Here is a 5,905-nt window from a genome sequence, read left to right on the forward strand (position 1 = left end):
ACGAATCGCCTTGTGCTGTGTATAAACAAGACCATAATTCCCCAAGTTGTTGTATATATAAAATCATAATTAATATAAATTGTAATAATAATAATAATAAACAAAAAATTTTGATCTTAAAGACTAAAATTAAAATATTTAAATTGGGAGCAAATATTTTTAAAAATACAAAAAAAAATCAAAACCTGATCGTCAATGCTAACTAAAATACCACTACGATAGCTATAAATTGTCTCATATGTGCGTGCGCCCAATCAATATGTGATTCACAATTGCTTGTGGACGAGTTCAAATCCAACAAAGACCTAAAACTATTAGCTGCCAAAAAATCGAAAACCTTTCTACAACTACCAGATAGGCTCCGTAAACACAAATTAAAATCTCCTAGCACTATACTACTGCTATCCAAAAACGGAAATCCCTGAAATAATTTTTCAAATTCAGTTTCGAACTTATGCAATCGATATGTTGGACATAATGAGGATTTCTAAAGACTTATATTAAAACGCTGAATACCGAACACTGCGGAAGCAAAATTATTGGGGTCAGAATAGTATCGTCCGCTTGAGCAGAGACTAACAAAAAAACTTCGTTTTTGACGAATATAAGAATGCCTCTCTTTGGACGAGATCCACTAGAAGTCGACTAGCAATCAATAAAAATTTTGTGGACTTTTTGGACCACTGACTGACGGTCAGCTTTCGGGGGCACAAATAGCTCAACAATAAAGGCCAGCCACACTTGTTGCTCTACTACAAGCTATATACAAAGCTTCCCTTTGCATACGAGGAGTTGTGTGGATCACCACGTTGGTATATGTAGCACCTCGACTTTTATGAATAGTTATACCTTGTGAAGGTACAACTGGGTCAATAGAAACTTGCTCATTTGAATGGTATTGAAAACTTTTCACAGTTTTCAGAACAGGGGTCCAAAAGGATTCAGCACGACGAGTGCACCTAGATCGAGCATTAGATCCAACACTTTCATCTAAAAATTTAATCCAAAGAATATGCGGGGAGTTGGATGTATTAAAACTTTTCTCCGTAAGTATACCATTAACAAGGCCATCTGCAGTTTCTATATTGACCGTCATCATGTATTTAGTAGTGGTTTTCAGAATAAGGGTTGTGCAAAGCCCTTGAGCTTGAGATGTTTTGAAATCCTTTACGGATTCCACTTAGCTTCTGAATTAAGATGTGCAGCTTTAAATGAGTCAAGAGCAGATATTTGTATCCTCATTACGCAAAAACAAATGAATGGCATCGTTTAGAAATTGGTCTAAGACCGAAACTCTGGCTCTAAGTAAATTTATGTCATTTATTGTCATTTGACTGGATGCCATTTTATTAAGCGCTAGCGCAAGTGCTTGATCGTCTCCTTGTCACATAATCTCTGTGAGCTCAAAAAACTTAAAAATATCCAACAAAGCAGACCCAAATAAATATAGCACTGGATGGATCATGCGACGATGTAGTGGATTGGAAAGTCCATCGATCTCCAACGGGACGTAGTTCTTTGAGATCGCCAAAAACAATTACTGAAATTCCTCCAAATGAGATTTCCCTGTTAGCAAAAATTTACTTAAGACCAGCATCTAAGTGAGATAACATTTTGGCACTGACCATTGAGATTTCATCAATAATTAAGAGCTTAAGGTCTGTAAACCTTAAGCGAAGTGTATTTAGTAAATCTGCTCCTAAATATTTAAACGAATACTCGGACTGATTCACACAATGTTTAACCTCCAATTCCTGCGGGCGCACACATAAGTATTATAGCTCAAGTTCAATCTTTTTTTAAAAGATAAATTCATTTTTGTAACTTAGTTTTAATTTCAATTTTCGATAGATTTTGTAAATCATGTAATAATACAATTTATACAATACAATATAATTACATAAAAATATTAAAACCATAATTACAATAAAATATTAATTATATTTGTAACACTATTTTTTTAATATTTATATTTAAATTTCTTACCAGTTTTAATTTTAACTTATTAGAAAATTTTTTTTAGCGAAAATTAAAATTAAAACTAAATTACAAAAATGAATTTATCTTTTAAAAAAAGATTGATCTTTATAATAATAATAATAATTGTATTATTTATATTTTCTCTAATTTTCTGAAATGTTATTGTTATCTTAAAATGTATAAAACAAAATTTTAAAGTTAAAACTTTTTTAAATAGAGTTTTAAAAAGTGTTTGCAAAAAGGAATTTGTAAATCATCAAAAATCAATGCGCTATTAGATTTTACTTCTGTCAGTAAACTTGAAAGGGAATGAAAAAAGTTAAATCGCATTAAAAAAAAACAAAATATGCATATGTTCTCGATCGGGAGTTGAACCCGGAACCACAAATATGTTGAGCTTGCAAACCACCATCAGAGCCCACGCGGTCCTTGTGCAAGTGCCATTTAACTGCAAACATATAGAACGCGAGCAATTGTTGTTGTCCTCTTCTGCGAGACTTTCGTCGCGGCAATCAAAATTGACGTGCGCTAGCTGCTCGTCAGCGAGGCAACTGCACGTTGCAAAACTTCATATGCATACACATACTAATATAGGCGAGCATGTAGATACATACACGCATACATAGAAACGAAAGCAGAGCGCACCGAAATGCGCCCGTGCTCATCGCTCCGCATTTGATCTGCGACTGAACCCAACGCTGCGCGCTGCGTTAGAACTTCGAATTTTCGAATGAGCCGAAGAGGCTCGGTGTTCGAATCGCAGCGCACGGCCCGACTGGGGTTGCAATAATACTGTTTTTGATGATAAAAAAAATTGAACTGGGCGTAGCATCTATGTATTGTATGGTTAGTGATAAAAGCGAGACTAGGAGGAGCAACTCTCACTCTCTGATTAGAACTTAGTGGTGCGTAGATCTTTACCCGCGAGTGCTTCTGATATTAAAGTCTTGTACCAAAACGACGTGTGTACGTACCAACGACAAGTTCACCACGCAGCCAAGGCGTATTCTGCAGGTACGTTTAAGCTTGATGCTTGATACTCGTTTATTCATTGATTTCCCCCCGTTGCCCCCCTTTTTAACATATGCGATTACGCATAACCAATAAGCATTGTTTTTACATAATCCAATTAGAGTGTGACAACGCACTAACACAACCACACTAACGTCATACGCTAAACGTTGTTCATTTGCGCCGCGTCTTTCGTTCGTCTTTTCTTTTCGCACAACGCGCATGCATTTCCCGTTCGCTGTAGTGGTGTGACTACAAACTACTACACTCGACGCTGGAATAGTGTGTATAGTGCGGCTGTGCCAGTGTGATTACACACCAACACTCGCCTCACCTACACGGTACGATTCTTCGCGAAATACACCGAACTTTCCCATTAGCTGTAGTAGGGTGACTACAACTACTACAGTCGACACCGTAATAGTGCGTACAGTGCAACATAATCAGTGTGCTGCACACTGACACCCGTGACACCCACCCGCATAACATTTCCATCGACGTTGGATCTGAGGACAATCCCAGAAGCGTAAATATCTATATCTTTGTTTATTTATCCAGAACCAGTAAAACAAGAAATAAAGAAAAATAAAAACTCAAAACTACTGTGTCTTTCTTTCGCATCGAGATCTCCGTTCGGCTACCAAGATTGTCTCACACCTTGTGATACTCGGCTTGTTAGGTTTCAGCAAAAATAAATTTCTTATTTCCACCCCTGGACAGCGCTAGTTACCCCGGCGTTGTGACGGTTCGTTACATAGTGCACCGGCTGAAAGAGTATTTTCATTAGCAGGCAGGCAATGTCATTACTGAAAAGCGGAATAGGTTGGGACCAACATCTATTGACAGTTTACTATTTTTGCACTCGTATTACAAGCATATTAACAAATCAGAATAAGTTATATTTACTTTTTTTTATAATTCACATGCTCAATTTCATTCATTCTCTTTTTTTTATTTAATACTAGTCATTGGAGACTAAATTTTTAAGCATATTGTAAGACCTACTCATTGAAGACGCATTCACTTGTAATAATTATAAGGATTTGTTATTTTTATATTAGTCACTGAAGACGGCAATTACTTTTAAACTATTAACGACTGAATTACCTGTTCCTTTATCTGCATGAACGATCTCAAATTCATATAAAATATGTAATGACTTTCTTGAAAACATTAAAATTAAATACACGCAATGAAACAGCAAAACTCGGTTTTGATTTTCATCTCACATATACATATGTACATATGTATACTTAAAAACAATGTATGCGATGTAAGCATGTACAGTGCTGCCAATTTGGATTTTTTCCCGTCAAAACTGGCTTTTTTTAAGGCTAACTGCGGGACGAATTTGTGAATTGCAGGAATTGTGAAAAGCGGGAATTCTGGCCTTTTATACCCGCTGCCCAAAGGGTAGAAGGGTATTATAACTTTGTGCCGGCAGGAAATGTATGTTACAGGTAGACGGAGGCATCTCCGACCCTATAAAGTATATATATATATATTCTTAATCAGCGTTAACAGCCGAGACGATCTAGCCATTTCCTCTTTCTGTCTGTCCGCCAGTCCGTCCGTCCGTATAAAACACTAGATCTCAGAGACTATAAGAGATAGAGCCGCTGCGGATTATTCGCTCCGCGATTTATTCACCCCGCGATTTTTTCGCGCGCGATTTATGCGCCCCGCGATTTATTCGCGCCGCTGCCGCTGTAATTTATTTGAGCTGCTGCCTCCGCGATATATTCGCGCAGCGATTTATTTAAGTTGCCAACTGTGGCCATCCAGATATTGTGTTTGCTCTGGTCATACGCGGAAATAGCCAGGTTAACCTAATTAAATCTAAATTAAGGAATGCATTCTAAGCATAGGGTAAAGTGTTAACTTCAAGCAAAAGATATACTGTATTTATTTTTATTTTAATATACAGAAATGGATGCGAAGGATGGGAAAATGCTGCGTCGACTATGAAGTGTCTGTAAAATATCTGCAGATGATACATACATTTGTTTTCAGTTTTTTTTTATTTTTTTATAATTTTTTTTTTAAGTTTTTTCTCCATTATTTCCGTCAAAAACACCTTTTTTTGTTGGTCAAAAGTTGGCAGCACTGTTTCTGTTTTCTGTTGAGCGATTTTCGTTGAGCTCTTTGTATTTCGGCCGTTCAATGAGCAGTGCGTAGAGAGCGGAACGAGAATCACTCGCACAAAGAGAGTCAGCAAACGACCGATTGACCGAAAAACTCAACGCAAACGGTCTTCACATTTACTTTCGTTGTTGTTGCAATTAATATATGTATTTTGTCTGCAAAACGAACGGTTGTGAATGTATACCAATACATATGCAAATAAATAATACAATTTCATTAATAAAACAATTTAATTTTATTTTCAAATATTTTTGTTAACAAGTTTCCATATTCCATATAACAAAATGCAATCAAAAGGAAAAAAAAATTTCTGACAATATTGTTTTTAAATTTTTTTTTGTATTTTTGTATATATTATATATATATTTTTTGTAACATTTTTTAGATATTATGTGTTAAGCTTTATAACTAGTAAGGAGTTTAGATTTTCTGCACTAATCGAACTTCTTTGTTCACTTAATACAAATTGTAGGGCCAAGAGTGCCCGTTCAACGGACACTTGCGTTGCAGGTGTAGCCAGCACAACCTGCGCTAGTGCACTTACATATATGCGGAATGTTAAGTTGCAAATCATAAAACAAACCAAAATATTTGAATTTAATGGCAAGCGACCAAATGTTACGTCGAAGTTTTCGATGTCAGCATAAATTTTGGCAAGTTTTGTAGAACAGGATCTTTTTTGCTTTCTGAAACTGTCAGCAAATCGTCCAAAATTGCCGAGAACAGCGACTTCTCTTCAGATGAGGATGCGGTTGAATGAATTGACGAG

Source organism: Drosophila sulfurigaster, chromosome 2R, assembly GCF_023558435.1.
Source record: "Drosophila sulfurigaster albostrigata strain 15112-1811.04 chromosome 2R, ASM2355843v2, whole genome shotgun sequence".
Classification (NCBI taxonomy): Eukaryota; Metazoa; Arthropoda; class Insecta; order Diptera; family Drosophilidae; genus Drosophila; species Drosophila sulfurigaster.